The sequence below is a fragment of the Mirounga angustirostris genome, unplaced genomic scaffold (genome assembly GCF_029215605.1).
Source record: "Mirounga angustirostris isolate CCGP_5_RB_7025 unplaced genomic scaffold, mMirAng1.0.hap1 SCAF_2, whole genome shotgun sequence".
In the NCBI taxonomy this organism is placed as follows: domain Eukaryota; kingdom Metazoa; phylum Chordata; class Mammalia; order Carnivora; family Phocidae; genus Mirounga; species Mirounga angustirostris.
Genome location: NW_026991710.1, coordinates 71,176,567 through 71,195,162, shown reverse-complemented (window position 1 = coordinate 71,195,162; position 18,596 = coordinate 71,176,567). Strand labels below are relative to the sequence as shown.

Below are 18,596 nucleotides of genomic sequence, written 5' to 3'. Positions count from 1 at the left end.
CTGGCTAAGCCAATCAAAGAACACCCCTCCAGGGGTGCCTGCCTGGCTCAGTCAGTTAAGCTTCTGCCTTCAGCTCAGGTCATGATCCCAGAGTCTTGGGACTGAGCCCCGCATGGGGCTCCTGCCATCGGGCTCCCTGCTCCGGGGGAAGCCTCCTTCTCCCTCCCCCTCTGCTGCTCCCCCTGCTTGTTCATGTTCTCTCTCTCTGTCAAATAAATAAATAAATAAAATCTTAAACAAAAAAGCAAAACCAAAAAACCACCCCCACAAGCCATCACATGACCCCCCACCAAGCCAGAGAAGGCCACCCCTAAGCCACAAGACATGACCACAGCAAACCAATCAGAGAACGCCCCCTAAGCCATTTTGACTGGTTCAGGGATAGGTTCACACTCCCAAGGGAGCCAGAGTCCTTCCCCATGAAGCTCACTGGAACTCCAAAGGAAGACTGCCTTTTGCCTCTGAAGGATAACTGAGGCTGCTGCGAGCTCTGTTCCCTGCCACACGAGGATACCTGTAAGACATTATTACCCTCCTAGCCACAGAGTTTCAAAGACAAGAGACAGAACCAGTCCCAATAATGTTGCTTAGCGGCGGATCCCCTCTTGTCTGGTACCAGAACCACCACCTTCACTCTTCCCGACTGCAGCTGTTCTTCATTATTTGTGGGCTCCATGCATGTGAATTTACCTACTCACTCACATGTATTTGTACCCCAAGAGCGATACTTGGAGCATCTCTGCAGTCCTTCTCGGATAGGGGCAGAGAGGTGAAAAATCTGAGTCACCCTACGCACACGTTCCCAGCCAAAGTCAAACAAGAGGATGCTCTGCCCTCTCGTTCCAACTCTCATACTGTAGAGAAGTGGTCTTTCTGCCATCTATTTAGTGCCAGACTTTTCAGATTTTTACAGTTTTTGTTGGTGATTTTGCTACTTAAAATGCCACCAAGCACAGCGCTGATGCTGCCTAGTGTTCCTAAGTACAAGAAGGCTGTGCTGTACCTCACCAAGAAAATACATGGGTTAGACGAGCTTCACTCGCGCATGAGGCATAGTGCTGTTGGCTGTGAGTTCAATGTTAATGAATCAATCATGGGATAGATCTAAGAAAAGGAAGAAGGAATCTGCTGATCTACACATGTGGTGGCTGTGGAAAGTGCTAAAGTAACATCTACAGTGCATAATGAAGCTACAGAAAGACGGAAAAGTAGCTGAATCTGTGGATTCACGAGATGATTGCAGTGTGTGGTGGACGGCATTGCTGGGAGGCTGAAAGCCAAAGAAGTACACCGTCGCGTTACCGAGGATCAGAAAAATGTTAAAAACCCTCTTAGCTAGAGTTCTGTCATAAAGAAATATTGTATACAATTAATCACTTGTGAAAAATACATATTAAACTGGGCATCTAAACAGAAATACGCATAAAACACACACAAAACAAGGTCATATACGGATTGGCTGAGCAGAGGCTCTCAGCAGGAACCTAACTAACCCTGTATTTCTATAAGAGCAGTAGCTCAGTATTCACTAATTCAGTGTTCGCAGTGGCTTTGTAGAACACAACTACCACGAAGAACAAAAATCAACTGTATACAGTCTGAATCTCCCTTTTGTGTTTATTTAAGATTGTTCAAATTGGATTTCTGTCACTTGAAATTTTTTAAAAAGTCCTGACTGATAATATTAATAATTACATTATTAATAATAACAGCAGGTAAGACTTAATTTGAGCTTACTCTGAGCCTGGCACTTTTTCCATGTGCTTCACAGATATTAACTCATTTCATCTTCTATGAGGTAGGTGCTGCTCTTATCATGTCTAACCTATAAATGAAAAAAAGTGGAACCAGAAAGAAAGGATAAAGGAAAAGAAAAAGATAATAAAACAGAGAATGAAGGGACTTGACTAAATCACACAACTAGGCAATGGCAGAGTTAGGATTTAAGCCCAGAGTCTGTGCTCATGACCATTATGCCATCGAATAAGGAACCTAGAAAATAAGGCACCAGCCAAAGGGTCAGAACTTCCCAATGTCTCCAGTACCGTCCAGAGAAAAAGGGCACCATTACCAGTGAACCCATGTGAAATGCTAAGTAATCACTGCCCAATAGTGGAGGTGGGTAGATCAGACTCCATAACATTAGTCATTAAATTCACCCAGCCACTTGCCATACTTAGATTCCATAATTAACAAGCACCTTAAATAACTTGGTTTCCAAGGCAGCTTCTACTATGGGGAAAGAACACCGTGACCAGCTGACCCAAATGTCCCAGCCTTCTTGGCATTTCTACTTCTCATTATTAATTTAGCATCCTGGATGTATTAGCTTCTTGTAAGTTTTTTTAGCATGAGTTAGTCTTTGAGAGTCAGCTGAACTCTGGGTGCTTTGGCCAACTGCAAGCCTGAGTAAGCAGCCTGATGTATGGCCTCATCCTGATTTTACTACCATTCATTTCAAAAAAGACAAATAGAACTATTGTTCAAGAAAACTTCAAAAATCCTTCCCACCTGAGTTATAGTAATGGAATTTTCAAGTAGTCAAATAACAACTACTTACTAGGAGAAGTAACGAAGGAGGAACCACAAATAAAATGTATTCCCATGAATGGATTAAAAACCCTAATTAGAAGTGTGATCTAGGTCATCAGGATGCTCTGCCAAAACTATGGCAGGAGGCACTAAAATCATCTGGCTTTCAGGAGAGAAGTTCAGCGCAGTGCAGAGAAGCAGCCGTTAATACAGCTTTCACTTAAAATTACACCCTAGAAGAACCCCCAAATCTAGCAGGGACTGGCATCTGTGAATTTAAGGTCTAGCTTCAGCAATGTTCTTCATCACTTGGAATTTTGCTCTCCCAGGTCCTCCCACCCATTTTTCCTCACCCACTGTCTCTCCCTTGCTCCTAGAGGAGTGGAATATTCTCCTTCCTTTCAGAACACACAATTATGAACAGTGCTGCAGAAGGATACAGGACTGCACTCTGGCTCAGCACCTACGCCAACCACTGCGGTCCCAGCCCCTCCTTTTCCTGCCTGACTTCCGCATCACAAAGCAAAAGGAAGGAAGATGTTCTGTTCCCTCCATGTCACACCTGGTACTTTTCCCAGCCCTTCTCCTCATCTATTTTGGTAAAAGATTCAGGATAATCTCAGCAGGGTTTAAAGGTCAAAAGGACTAAAGTTCAAGCCTGAATTAACCACATGCTAGCTATGAAATCTTGGGGAAGGTATTAGCCACTGTTTCCTGTTTCCAAAATGGGGAGAAGGGTGCTTAGCACGATGCCCAACACACAGGACTAACTGACCAATAAATGTCAACTGCTCTATCACTGTTACTCCCTAGTCCTAGTGTTCTTCCCCGAGACCCTCAGCAAACAGGACAGCCCCCAAAAGAGGCTGGGGGTATGACTCCTTTCTTCCTCCCCGTGCTTAGCATTAGCTATGTTCCGCCAAGTCTGTGCCACAGCAAAGCAGCACTACCACCATCTGTCATAACTTTCATGAAGGGGATTCGAGGTTGCTAGGACAAAGTTTTCCGCATGTCTTTTCTTGCAAATTCTGGGTGGGGGGCGCAGGTAGATAAAACTCTTTTTATCAGTCCTAGTAAGCTGAATGCTAAAAGATAAGCTGCAATTCCTAAATTTTGTCTCATTAATCAGACCATGCACACAGCAGCCTTAATGACTGATTCTTATTCCTTGTCTGAAAGCCACTGGAACCTAAATAACACTCGGGCAGGACTTCTAATCTCATTCATAATAGGGATAAGCGTCCTTTCAAATAAGCTTAGAAGCCATTACCTGCATGGTGTATGGGCAGAAGGGGGATCTTTTTCAACAGTAGGAAAAGGCAATGCACAAGGCTTCAGAGCTCTGCAGGCCCTCCCCAAATCAAAGCTTGAAATAAATCTGGAGCCGAAATTCAAATGCAGAATTAATTCCAGTGACAAAAAAGATTCATTGTGATGACATGCTTTATTGTTAAAAAGGTTACTTACCAGACAGAAATGGCAGAGAAAGCAAAGAGAAGTTTTCAATCCTGAGACTCCGCTCCTTGCCGCTCTCTCTCTCTCCTTCGCTTCAGCTGCACTTTGGTTCTCTGACTCTTTTAGAAAGCACAGGAACCATTTCTAGCCCTCCCCAGAAGGGACCATTACAGATGGTACCTTCTTCACTACCTGGTGCTGGGCCCTGTGAAGCTAGAAGAATGATCTCTCTGCCGTCTGTGTAAACTCTGGGCTGCCTTCAAGACACTTGACCAGCCCGGCAAGAACTGAAAAGTCTGACCGTGCCAAGTGAGAAATATGAAGCAACCAGGACTCTTAGACAAAGCTGGTGGGAGTGTAAATTGACATAACCGCTTTGGAAAACAAGGTGGCATTATCTAGTGCAGGTGAAGATGTGAAGAGCCCACAGCATGGCAGTTTCACTCCTACCCATATGAACAACGAAATCCAACTTACCAAGCACCTACGGGGCTCCTGCGCCATGCTGAGAACTGGAGATACAAAGATGAGTGAAAGCTGGAAACGGAACTTTCTCCAAAGATGGAAATGTTACATACCTACACCGTCCAGTATGGTAGCCACTAGCCACACAAGGCTACTGAACACCTGAAATGTGGCTAATGCAACTGAGGGACTGAAATGACTTTTAATTTGAATCCAAGTCATATATGGCTAGTGGCTACCTTATTCTACAATGAAGCAAGAACCCCCCGGACATGTACCTTAAGATATATGCACAAGAATGTCTGTATCAGCACTGTTTGAAATCGGTAAAACAAAGACAACCCAAATGTCCATCAATAAGGAAATGGATAAACTGTGGCACAACAGTCAAAAATAAATGCACTCTACAAGCACCAATGAAGCTAAACCTTGAAAGCAATGTTGAGGGGAAAAATTTTACAGAAGAATTTAGAGAATGATGAATTTTTACAAAGTCCGAACACAAGTATAACAAGTATTTGTAGATAAAAACATTAGTGGTGGCAAAGCCATGAAGAAAAGAAAAAAAAAAATTGATAAATACAAAATACAAGGTAATGATTATGGAGCCAAGAGAGCTGGAGGGTACAGTGTGGAAGGAGCACAATGGGAGCTTCGACACCATGGCTAATGTTCTGCTTCTGTCCTTTTATTGTTGCCTCTTAGCACATATATTACATATATTGTCTTATGGCTACAATTACTTCACAATAAAAGAAACGGAAAAGTACTACTGAGGTAGTGTTGCTGCTTCTTGCATCTCACCCACCAATTTCCACCTGTACACAGGCTGGGAGCTTCTCCATGGCAGGGATAGGTTTCACTCATCTCTGGGTCTCCAGTTCTCAGCAAAGTGCAAGAGCCCAGCGCTGCTTGCTAAGTGCCCTCGTGACGTGAACCCAAATCAGGGAAAAGCAGCACTCCCACAACTTCAGTTTGTTAACAGTTTTGTTTTCCAGGTAATACTAGAGAAACATTCCCTATGCAGTAACAAAAAAATAATACTGTATTTCCTCCATTCTAAAATGCAGCCTCCTTCACCACGTTTTAGCAGATCTGAAAGTAGAATGCCTTCTACAATTGAAGCTGTCAGTAAAGGGTGGTGTTTCTCAATAGCACCAGCATGCTAGAATTCAGGAATGAAAGCTCTGTGAAGGAAGGACTGAGCTTTTTTTTTTTTTTTTAAAGATTTTATTTATTTATTTGAGACAGAGAGAATGAGAGACAGAGAGCATGAGAGGGAGGAGGGTCAGAGGGAGAAGCAGACTCCCTGCCGAGCAGGGAGCCCGATGCGGGACTCGACCCCGGGACTCCAGGATCATGACCTGAGCCGAAGGCAGTCGCTTAACCAACTGAGCCACCCAGGCGCCCAGGACTGAGCTTCTTTTGTTCATTTCCCAATCCTTAGAGAAGTGTCTGCCACACAGTAGGGGCTCAATAGTTGCTAAATAAAGAAGAATACTACTCTGTGTCTGAGTCTTGCTAAAAACTTCACACAGATTATTTAGTTTGCCCTTTACAATAACTTCAAGGCTTAGCAAGGTTAAATGCCCAAGACACTACATGTAAATAAGTAGTTGAGAGACGCCTGGGTGGCTCAGTCGGTTAAGCAGCTGCCTTCGGCCCAGGTCATAATCCCAGGGTCCTGGGATCGAGCCCCACATCGGGCTCCTTGCTCAGCAGGGAACCTGCTTCTCCCTCTCTCTCCCTCTGCTTGTGCTCTCTCTGTCAAATAAATAAAATCTTTAAAAAAAAAAAAGTAGTTGAAATAGAAACTTAGTAAATGGCAAAGGCAAGATTCAAATCTCCTCTAGACTCCAGAGTCCATGCTCTTAAACATGACACGATACCATCTCACAAACAAAATGAAGCCAAGTTCCACCCTTTCACCAATTTTTTTTTTTAAGATTTTATTTATTTATTTGAGACAGAGAGAATGAGAGAGACAGAGAGCACATGAGAGAGAGGGAGAAGCAGGCTCCCTGCCGAGCAGGGAGCCCGATGCGGGACTCGATCCAGGGACTCCAGGACCATGACCTGAGCCGAAGGCAGTCGCGTAACCAACTGAGCCACCCAGGCGCCCACCCTTTCACCAATTTTGAAAATAAATGTTTAAAGAAAACTGCCTACAGTTAGTGAGCTTATATTAGCTGAATCACCGGCCATGTTTATAGGCAAACAGAACCTATGTTAGCCAGAGACGGGGGAGAGGTGAGTAAAACAATCTCATAGATAGCCAGACTTTCCTCCATATCCACCCTGACTTACAATATTAATCCAGTTACTGGTTCACACAGAGAAACACATGCCCCTGACACCAGTAAGTACTATTTCCAAATGCAGTCAATGTCTAAAGACAACAGAATTATATCATCAAAGGGATTATCTTATTAAAAAGACCTTAAAAGTCTATTTGATCCAACCTCTAGGCAAGAAACTTACATTCCTAACCTCATTTTAATGGCAGCTGAAGCCTTCCGAGGCCAAGTAACTTCGGTCCTCTGAGAAGTAAGTGGTTGAAGCAGAGACCAGAAACTAGGTCTCCTACTTCCTGGGCTCACCTTGTTCTCTTCACTACATCACAGCAAAGGGAAGTCATTAAGGATTTGTTAAGGTCCCTATCTAGGCAGCTATACTAACATGAGTCCTTTACATAGTTTATCTTGTTTAATCCTCTTGTCGATTCTGTGAGTTAGATATTATCTCCATGTACAAGATGAGGAAACTGGGGGCGCCTGAGTGGCTCAGTCGGTTGAGCGTCTGCCTTCAGCTCAGGTCATGATCCCAGGGTCCCGGGATCAAGTTCCGCATCGGGCTCCCTGTTCGGCGGGGAGTCTGCTTCTCCCTCTCCTCCCCACCTGTGCTCTTTCACTATCTCTGTCTCTCTCTTTCAAATAAATAAATAAAATCTTAGGGAAAAAAAAAAAAAAAGATGAGGAAACTGGATTCAGAGAAATTAGGTAACTCACCACAGGTCACACCCTTGGCATTTGGACTAGAAGCCAGAATGGTTTTCCCTCACCTTGAAGACCTGCAAGTTAAAGAAATCATAATTAACATTAGCACGGTGCCACAAAGTGCTTTCATGTTATTGAAAAGAAAATGAGAAGTAAACTTCTGAAAATAAGAACATCTTTATATTATGCAAGCTTAAATATTCCCCAATAACTGCACCTTAAGACTGGAGTTTGGTTAAGTACCAGTAAGATAATCTCTAACCAACTACAAAGATGTCACCTCTAAAGGTGAACTTGAGACACAGGTAGCACCTTAAAAAATTACTGGTATTTGTAGTAAATATAAAGGAAAAATAAAATTATTTTTAAATCTCCCATTTAGGTTAAAAAGAGAAAATTTTGAAAAATAATTCAATTTTGTCTATTTTCCTCCATTTTTTTCCATGTACCACACACAGTATAGCTTATTTTGCCAGAACTGTTTTTGAAGACTTTCTCTTTCATTCCTGTCATCACCACATCCTCTTTCAGGCAAAACAAGATGAGACTATCTGAGAGGCACCTTAAGTCTCTCAAAAGAAAAAAGTCCTCCATAATTTTAATGTATTATCATCGTAACTTTATTTCTATCTTTTATGTAGGAAATCCCGTTCAATTTGGAGAATATTACTTTTATTTCTGAAACTGCAGCAAAACTATCTTATATCTTCAGGAGTGCAACTCTCATCTTTTTAAAATTCTTTTTAATTCTTATGCGAATCTTAAGAAATTTAAATTTGTTACTCAGAAAGAAATGCTATAACCAAAGACTCCCCACACCATTTGGAACATTTTAGAATCTGTTTCTTTTTTCAAAAATAAAAACCCAACTACATACATAACAAGTAAAACTGTATGCTAATCGATGGTTTCTTTTTTACATACCAAAGGAGGAGTTTTGCCAAAGAGTCTGTGAGCCTTCCTCCTTGATTCCTGCATAGTTTCTCCAGAAGGTTCCTAGCCTTAGTGGGGTCAGACAATAATGTGTAATTCATCTATTTTGCTTTAGAAGGAGGTTAAATATATTACTCCCCTTTTCTGATTTATAATGTCATTCCCCTGCCCCCAGGGTAAAATAAAGTACAAGAAGAGAGAAAGCTTCACAGTAATCTGCCTACTAAAACAAGACATCTCTCTCCAGAGTCACTGCATTTAAAAAGGCTGCCAATCCTCATTTTATTTCACTTTTCTTTCTTCTCAGTCTGGAGTTAAAAATCAGTTCACTGATGTTATCAAATCATCAAAAGAAAGGTTCTAGAAATAGCTTCCTATTTGTGGAAGGAGCCAGAAGACATACAAAAATGGAAGAGAGCTCTCGAATCGTCTTTGCTAAAGCATTCCGTGTGTAACGAATGCAAGCAAAATCCTGAAAGGCTTGCTTAGCTATGAATTCAAGGTACTTCCGAATGGGGCTGATTTAAAAGCTAAAGAACAATGTAACCAGAAAACAGCCAAAAACCGTGATAGACCAAAAGCAAAGTTCAAATACACATTGCCCGGGGCCCGCGGTGCATACCCAGAATCACTGCACAGTTGCTTCAGGTGCTGCTCACCGCGCTCCCTGGCTCATCTGTTTCAGGTTACACATGCTCTTCTCTGTCAGTTGTCCCGGTTTGCCCACTCCACACGTTTACAAGTGACTCAAAGTGCCACCTGCCCCCGAACGTCCCAGCTCCTGACACCCCCGCGCCCGTCCACGCACTTACGTGTCCGCACACACACACGCACACACACGTGTCCACACACACCCTCGCCCCGGCTCCGCCCCGCAGGCGGACTGGGGCGAGGCGAGCCCGGCACAGCCTCCGCGGGGTGGGTGGTGGCGGGCGCCGCGGCCCCACCGGCGCTGTCAGCTCAGACGCCGAGCCCCGCGTCCTCACTGCAAACTCCTCGCGGCCGCCGGGGTTCCCCCCAAATGCGGAGGCCTCGCCGGTTCCCATTACGCGGGGAAAGGTCCGCGTTCCTCCCCGCGAGGGTGTCACCGGAGCCCCGGAATTCAAAGAGGGACAGGCGAGGAGGAAGGGGAGGATCCTCTTTTTGACTTTCTGCGTCGCAATTCCTCCCGGTCTGCACGCAGCCGAGTTGGGGTGGGGGAGCGCTCCCATTTTTAAGGCTGCTTCCGGCCTTTCCGGGCGCGGGGGCTGTTTCGGTCAGAGGGCAAGCCCCGAGAACGCCAGGGAGGCGCGCGCGGAGCCGAAGGGCACCCAGCGCGCCCGGCCCCGGCGCAGCTCCGCCGCCTGCCTCCCGCGCCCCGACCTCCCCGCGCGCCCGGCGCCAGGTCGTCGCGGGGAGCGCCCTGCAACCGCAGCTGCCCCTCCGAAAGCCGCGCGCTGACAGCCGTGCCCCGCGGAACGCGGCGGTCGCGCGGCTGCAGCGCCGCGGTGCCTTCTTCCCTGGAACCCCGGCCCCCGCCCCGCGTACCTTGGCGGCCGCCGAACCGCCGCTCGGGAGTCCGACTGTGACAGCCCCTGTGGCCCGGCTCGGGGTTTCTCCGTTTTCGGCGTCACAATAATAAGGAAGTTTCCCCGCAAGCCTGCGGGCGGCGGAATGTGCTGGGCGAATGACTTCCCACCCGGCCAATGGGCGCCCTTCTGGGGCGGATTGGCACCAATGGCGGCCGCGGCGGAGGCGGGGCGGCGAGGTCCGCGGGCGGGAGGCGGGGAGAGGCCCAGGCCCGGGAGAGAGGCGGGGGCAGCCCGAGGTGACAGGACCCGCGGGCCCGCGAGGGGACAGCGGCGCGGGCGTGTGTCGGCCGGGAACCGGCTGCTAGACACAGGGCATTCGCGCCGGAATAGGATTGCTTTTCACTGACGGGGAAGCGAGCGGGACTGATCAGCGGTCGGTTTTTCAGGTTCTGGGTTCTGGATCTTAATATTTATGCAGAGGTGACCAAAAGCCTTGAGCATGGGAGGAAAGTCTAGCGGGTGACAACTGAGGGTGAGTTAGTGAGCGTTTTATTCCGCAGTGGAGGAGTCTTCTGTCTCATACGTCTTCGGAAGACTGGAGGAAGCGCGGGGCCGCGCGGTGGGAGAGAGGCGGGAAGAAGTCGGGTGCAGAGGCCCGCACTGCCTGGGCCCTCCTGGAGAGTTGGGGGTCGAAGCAAGGAGGGCTTGGGAGACTGGAGAGTGGGGCTGGGAGAGCATGAAAAGAAGGCACTGAGTAGATGACTTAAATCTTATCATCTGAAAGACACCATGTGGCTTCTTCAATGGATAAAGAAGTTTGTCCTCCCCTACTTTCCATGGCACTGAATCTCAGAGCTTTCTTCTCCTCCCCAAGGTCACAGTGCTTTCAGAGTTCCCTTGGTCCGTGTCCTTTTGAAGAAAATATTCTCACAGAGATGACTTCATGTATCTGTTGTCCCCCCACTCTCCCCTTAAGCACAGAAGCAGAACACACTGGGAAAGTACCACTCTAACCCAAAAGAATGGCTTTCCTAGTGGCTGAATTTCTGTAACCTGTTATTTGAACTGGAGAGGTCCTTTGAGGCCAGATTCTTCACAAGGACGTTCAAATCAGGTCAAGTCTGCAATTACCTGTTCTGGAACTCTGATAGATTGACCAGGCAAAAAAAAAAAAAAAAAGTTTTGAGGGGTGGTATATTCCGGGGATGGGTCAATGTTGGCTGACCTATGAACTCTCAATGAAATAAAGCAAGTTGTCACATGCTCTTGGGACAAGAAAGATAAGAAAAGCAAAATCTCAAATTATCAGGTAGCTAAGGTCATCTAAGAAAATTTCAGCCTTTGAAGTTTGAATCACACTGGACAACTTTAGAAACACTGGGGACAAGATTAACAAGATTCCCTTATGCTGTCTCACAGAAGTCTAGATATCTCACAAAGACATAATCCTAATCTAGAGATGGTATCACGAAAAGGAGCTGGGGGAATAGCCAGAGAGGAGTCATGGTAGGAAGGGAGGTTCCTCATGGTTGAGAAGGGGAGAGCGAGATTCTATTTTCATGTGCCAAATATGAGGTTTGTAATCAGTCAGCATTTAGGTCAATATATTTGCCTCATGGCTTAAGTGTTTTCATATGAAATTTCATCTTGAGAGAAAAGTTGGTTATCAAAGACTCAAGCCTGGAGGTGGGATATAAGTATGTCTAAATTACAAACTGAGGTACTATAAGCTTCCTTACCAAATAAACATCCAGAACCCTAGGAACTTATTTATATGTAGAACAATCAGTGAAGATACTCAGAGTACTTCATTTTATTTTCTTAATTGAACCAACATAAAATGCCAATTTCCTTAGCAAGCATGTCCTTCTCCATTTACCAAAATGCTTTCAATGGCCTCAGCACCAACAATAATCTTAATAACAGATATTTATACTGGTTTGAGAGGCCATGGTTTACTTTTTCTTGGAATTTCTATAGCCCCATCCATTTCTTTCTGACTTCCCATATGTTCCCTAACAAATATACTGTATATTGAGCATCTACTGTAATACCAGCCCCTGTGGATATCTTGGTGAGCAAAACGGCACAGTCCCTGTTGCCTTCAAGGGGGAGGCAAACATTGACCAAATAAATATACCAAGGAGTACATAGTTGCTAACCAAGATAAATGTTATGAAAGAAAACATTCATGTTAAAAATAAAAGATTTAACCTAAAAAACAACTGTAAGCAAAACTGACGTCCAGTTAATGCTATGCACACTGATGTATTTAGGAGGAAGTATACTGATAATCTGTAACTTATTTTGAAATGTACATTTTAAAAGATGGATTGAAGGATGGATAGAGAGATGGATAGCTGGATATACATGTAACAAATCCAGTATCCCAAGATGTTAATTATAGACTCTACATGGTAGGTAGAGATGGGTGTTCATTGTACATTACTTCCAATTTCTCTGTATGTTTAAAAAATTTACATTAAAAGATACTGGAAAACAAAAAATCAGTAAGAGATGTGATAAATTATAACTGTAACCTTTGACAGGCAGAAGGGATCATGTGGTCCAGCTCTAGCACTGGACAAATGAGGAATCCCCAGTGACCAGGGGATGATACCCAGGGCTACTACGCTTCCACCTGAACAGATACCCATTTGCCCCATTTTTAACAGCTCACTTTTTGAAATGCATGTGCCTATTTTGAATTGAAAGAAATTCTCAGCACAGTAGGAATAGTGTTTAATGATGATTGTTTCCTGTGTTTAACTTACTTACCCGGCAGACAAACATGAACTTGGTAAACTTAGAGACAGATCAAACTTGTGGGGAAAAAACAGGTTGGCCACAACATTCTGTCTTTCAGGTATACTTTTGAAGAATTAAGTGTCTTCACCTCTGGGAAAGGAAAGCACTGATTATTTGACAGGCAATATGTGCACACCCTGTAAAGCTACATAATGACAAAGGTTTTTCTTGGTCCTCCACCTCCCAAAATACTCATTTTGTCCATGTAGTCAATATTCAAAGGAAAAATTGGTTGTAAAATATTTTTTACATGTTTTCACTGTTTTTTGTTGTTTAATACAGTTTAGCCAAGAAGCCTATATATACCTAGGCTAAATTATCTAAGCTTATTGAAAACTGTCCTATCACACACAGCATTGATTTATTAATGTGAAAACTAACTTGGAAGAAAAATATCATGGTAAATCAATATTGCCATCAATCAAATAATTATTATAATATTTAGTTAATGTCTTCTATATGTATTGCTGGATAAGAAGCATTATTCCTGACTACAAAGAGCCTACAGGCTTTATGACTATTCCTTTGTGTTTCTTTAAACTATTCATAGTTTAATTTTGCATTTTTTAAAATCCACCTTATCATAAATATAAGAAACTCAGTAATGTCATATAGGTTAATATTAATGTTAAAAAAAGATTGGATGGTTGAGCATTTCCTAAGAAAGCCTTTAGGGTGAGCTTTGGTTTGTCCCTGAAGGTGCATGCAATAAAGTCTTTAGGAAGTGACATCTTTCATGAAAATTTCTCTCTCTTTTTTTCAAGATTTTATTTATTTGACAGAGACAGCGAGAGAGGGAACACAAGCAGGAGGAGTGGGAGAGGGAGAAGCAGGCTTCCCGCTGAGCAGGGAGCCCGATGTGGGGTTCGATGTGGGGCTTGATCCTAGGACCCTGGGATCATGACCTGAGCCAAAGGCAGACACTTAATGACTGAGCCGCCCAGGCGCCCCTGAGAATTTCTCTTCTTACAAGGTCCCAAAACTTGTACCCTTGGAAGTGGCATCCAACCTACCACTAGGACTGCACTGACAAAACAAGTCCTTGGGGGTATACAGCAAAGAGCATGTCTATTGCTGTGTAGCTGCATAGTGTGCACAGATTTTAACTGCCAAAAATCAGGCAACTGTTTTACCCTTGTAGATGCAAAAAAGACCAAATTCTCCAGAAGTTCACTTGTGTCAAATCAAAATCGTCAAAATGAAAAACCCCCTTTTTTTGACGTTAAAGATTAAATCTGGGTCAAATTAAATTTAAGGAATTTTATTATATCCTAGAAAAGCTAAAGTGACCCTATGGAATTACAAAGGGGCATGCATAAAACAGTATTAGACAGTTTTATAACTTGGCCATAAATTCAGGAAACACAGGTGAATATACATAATAAATGGTTTCTTGTTTTACCGTTATGATACATGGTATGTTCCATGATATTACCTGATATGGTAAGTGTGTTATGGTATGTTCCATGATATTACCTGATATGGTAAGTGTGTTATCCCTTGTGGCGATGCATAGTTCATGTTGCAGTGAGTGTGGTTTAGTAACACATTTTCCCTAATCCTAGCAGAAGCACATTCAATGTGTTGTCTCGGTTGACTTCTCTAATTTTTACTAAATAAACCATGGAGCGCCTGGGTGGCTCAGTCGGTTAAGTGTCTGCCTTCAGCTCAGGTGGTGATCCCAGAGTCCTCGAATGGAGCCCCACATTGGGCTCCCTGCTCAGCAGGGAGTCTGCTTCTCCCTCTCCCTCTGCACCTCACCCCAATTAGTGCTAGCTCGCTCTTTCTCTCTCAAGTAAATAAAATCTTTAAAAATAAATAAACCTATATCTTTAACATACTCCAGAAGAAGCAAGTAATCAGAAGGGTTCTGTCTGTAAAGTTGGTATATAATATAACATAAAATAACAATATGAATCTGTAAAAAAATAAAATAGTATCCTGTTTCCAAACTTTATGGCTACCCTTTATATAAAGGGGAACTGATAACTGATATTTAACTTTCCATTGGTCTCTAGCATTTGTCTTCATCCTATATGTAGGTAAAAGTCCAGTGAAATCAGCCATTCTACTCACTTTTAAATTGTTGACTAACAAATTGTTCTTACCTTACAGATATTTTAGATAACTATAGTATCATCTTATAAATACTAAGGCTATTTCTGTTTCCCTCTTTCGGTTGGCTTTTGAAAGCCTGGAACAAAATGTATGTCCCATCTGTACAGAATCTTACTGCATACATTTTGAGAAGTAACCTCATTTCAAGATTTGTTTTAACTTTCCTATGACATTTTCCCATTGTACTCATTTTCTTACCTCCTTAAAGAAAACAAACTTGCTTTTCTCTTCACAAAGGTAATAAATATTCACTACATAAGATATGTAAAATACATATCGGAAAAAAGAAGAAAATAAAAATGATCAGTCCATTCACCACCTTTTTTTAGTTCTTAATATTTTGTCCTTTTCCCATGCATGTATATGCATTTCTATAAGTGGCTCATTTTCTACATTTTACACAATGCTTTCTGAATTTAACAATATATTTAACATCTTCAATAGAATTAAATACTATTCTACAACATCATTTTAAGTTGTAGGTAAATTACATTTACCTACAAAATGGATATACTGTAATTTAACAAATTTATTATTGTGTATTCATTTCCCTTTCTTTGCCATTATAAACAATAGTGCAACATCGCTACACATAGTGAATATAACTGAATATTTGCCCTCACCTTTGATAATTTCCTTAAGATAAATTCCTAAGAGAATAATTGCTAGGTCAGGCAGAAGGCAGAGTCTTAAGGCTTTATAGTGTATTGCCAATATTCCCTAACAAAAGATGGTATCAGCTAAATACACACACAATGTCTAAGTAGCCTTTGTCCAACCCCCTTACCAATAATGGGGTTGTCTTGGTTTGGTTTTCACTTCATCATTTTTACTGTATTAATTTTATATTTTATGTCTTGACTAGAATATGTGGGATATAAACAATTAAAAATAAAACCAAAAAAATTCTAGTAAAATAAAAATCCATGTGGCACACATCTGAAAATCAGCTTAGGTAAGATGTTTCTAAACATTCATATCAAAAATTCCCTAAAGGCATAAAAATGTATGATTAGGGTTGTTGGTCCTTGCTGAAATTATCTGATGTCATGTGACTCCTCAATCTTCCCACACACCTGCCAAAAATAAAAGGTTCCAGGAAGGAAGTTCTGTACCAACTCAGACTGTTGTTAATCATATTCTTATTCACACACATGCACATACCAATAACAATCAGCTGAAGGTTCACCAAGTTCCATAGCAAAATAAAAAGCAGACAAAGTGGGGCACGTGGGTGGCTCAGTCAGTTAAGCAGTGGACTCTTGATTTCGGCTCAGGTCATGATCTCAGGGTCATGAGATCCAGACTGAGCTCTCTGTCAGTCTCGGGCTGAACATGGAGCCTGCTTAAGATTCTCTCTGTCTCCCTCTCCATCTGCCCCTCCACCCCAAAAAATAAATAAATCTTAAAAAAAAAAAAGCAAAGTGTCAGAATTTATTTCATCCATCAATAAAATGATAGCCAGAGAAGGCATTTTATTGTGCACTTCTCAAAAAGAAAACGTAGTGTCATGACTTGTAATAATCCACTATGGTCCAATCACCTTTGCCATCAATCACCTTATTATGTGTACCAGTGTGTCCCAGGCTTTATAGAAGAAAATGACCTTACTGACCAACCATCAGATAAGCATGTACTTCGAGTTCTTTTGTAGCCTTCAGGAGTGGATTTGTACTATTCCACCCAAGTTCTTGCCTGGTTTCCTTTTTGATTAACTGGATAAAATTTCAATGTAGATATATAGCTATCAGCCTAGAACCAGTTAGAACAATCTGCCCAGTACCTGGAATGAAACATGCACCCTGGGCCTTATTAACATGTTCTGATGGATTGTACTGATGTACCCATACTGAGGGTAAATGGTTTGGGAGGTGTAGTGAATTAAATAGTTTCCCCCCAAATCCACGTCTACCTGGCACTTCAGAATGTGAATTATTTGGAATAGGGTATTTACAGATGTAATTAGTTTCATTAAAATGAGACCATGGGTCATAAAATGAGGATTAGGAACGTCCTAAATCCAATAACTGATGTCCTTATAAGAAGGCCATGTGAACACAGAGAGACACACAGGAAAAACACCATTGAAAATAGAGATTGGAGTGACGGGTATCTACCAGCCAAGAAATGCCAAGTAACCACCAGAAGCCAGAAGAGAGTCATGGAGAGTAAATTCTCCTTCAGAGCCTCCTGAAGGCATCCAACTGCCAACACCTTGATTTTGGACTTCACCCTCCAGAATTGTGAGATAATACCTTTCTGTTGTTTTAAGCCACCCAGTTTGTCATACAAAGGTAAGTACATTACTACAAAAAGCATTTATAATAGGCTTTTATTGCAGTCTAGCTGTGATCTCTGACCCGGTTGATTGCCAGGACTGACTTACTGATCTGGCATCTTAGCCCAGAGTTCCCTTTCTCTGAGAGCTCCGTGTGTGTTCTTCCCAAAGTGTCAACTCAATCAAAAAGAATGACATTTCCAAACTGACAAAGTCTATTCTTAGTCAAGATATATGGGGAGTTACACTCCCTGGCTAGATCTTTCCAACAAGCATTGACATCCTTTTGCAAGTAAATGTAGGTTAGCCGAATCCGTTTTACAAAGTATCTCTCCCCCTGATATTTTATTATAGTATCAGTAAACCCAGAGTTCTCTATTAGTTTCATTAAGAAAACATATAAATTATGTAAGATTGCATGTATACAAGGCGGGCCGTAGGAGGAAGATGGTGGTGCAGTCGCGCGTTACCCAAGAGGAAATTAAGGAGCCGGAGAAACCGATCGAACCGGGAGAAAACGTGCCCGCTGCTACTGCGTGTTTTTACCACCAATAAGGGCTGCCACCACCGAATGGACGAGTTTTCCCTCAGAAACGTACCGTCCAGCGAGCTGCAGATCTACAGTTGGAAGGATGCAACTTTGAAAGAATTGACTAGTTTAGTAAAAGAAGTCTACCCAGAAGCTAGAAAGAAGGGCACACACTTCAATTTTGCAATTGTTTTTACAGATCCTAAAAGGCCTGGCTATGGAGTAACGGAGATTGGCAGCACCATGTCTGGGAGGAAGGGGACTGATGACTCCATGACCCTGCAGTCACAGAAGTTCCAAATAGGAGACTATCGGGACATAGCAGTCACACCTCCAAATCAGGCACCACCTCCTTCAGGCACATGAGACCATATTAAATTTTATTTACTATTTCTTGAATTATTTTTCATTCAGTTATGTAAAATAAATTCTTCTTCTTCCCCTCATCATTGCCATTAAGCCTTTAAAGTCTAAACAAATTGTAATGCATCTGTCTAGGAATTAGATTTGACTGTGTTACGGTATGGATATTAATAGAAAGTCCATATGTTTCTGATCCTTCTGTAAAATACGAAGAAAAGTGCTCTTAGCATCCTTTGTAAAATTGTATTGTTAAATATATGTGTGCAATCAAAAAAAAAAAAAGACTGCATGTATATAAGACGTGACCTTGAAATTCTAGTCACTTTAAAGACAAATCATATTTTCCTTGATCTTACAGCAGAACAGGTACCCTTTATGAATGAGTATAACGTAGAAGCTGGAATATACTTAAATTTATTTTATTTATCCCACAAAGTAAGACTTTGGATGTTAAAATGAAACTTCATGTCTGTGGAGAGGACCCAAGAAAATCAATCATATCTGTAGGAAACTCCATCAAGTACAAACCTTGTCCATTCCCTTATAGTACTTTTTTATGATTTTTCATAGTATTTTTAAAGGAAATCTTGACAATTTTTATTTTTTAA

At 42.4% G+C, this 18,596-nt stretch overlaps 1 protein-coding gene and 1 pseudogene across 8 annotated transcripts in view; one reads left to right on the top strand and one right to left on the bottom strand.

Annotated features, from left to right (window-relative positions):
* The window catches only part of HERC3 (HECT and RLD domain containing E3 ubiquitin protein ligase 3), a 128,711-nt gene extending 118,646 nt beyond the window's left edge, over positions 1–10,065 (bottom strand). For 5 of the 8 annotated variants that reach the window (XR_010409467.1, XM_064584788.1, XM_064584792.1 and 2 more), the window contains exons 1-2: positions 9,909–10,065; positions 7,461–7,522 (exon numbers count right to left, since the gene is read on the bottom strand). The gene's annotated coding sequence lies outside the window, so the exon portion shown is untranslated. Of the gene's footprint in view, positions 1–1,737; positions 1,826–3,802; positions 4,141–7,460; positions 7,523–8,372; positions 8,516–9,003; positions 9,170–9,908 lie in introns of those variants that run through there. The other 3 variants (XM_064584790.1, XM_064584789.1, XM_064584791.1) reach the window with 3 other exon arrangements.
* On the top strand, positions 941–18,247 carry LOC123848897 (histone deacetylase complex subunit SAP18-like; annotated as a pseudogene).
* The last annotated feature ends 349 nt before the right edge of the window (positions 18,248–18,596 follow it).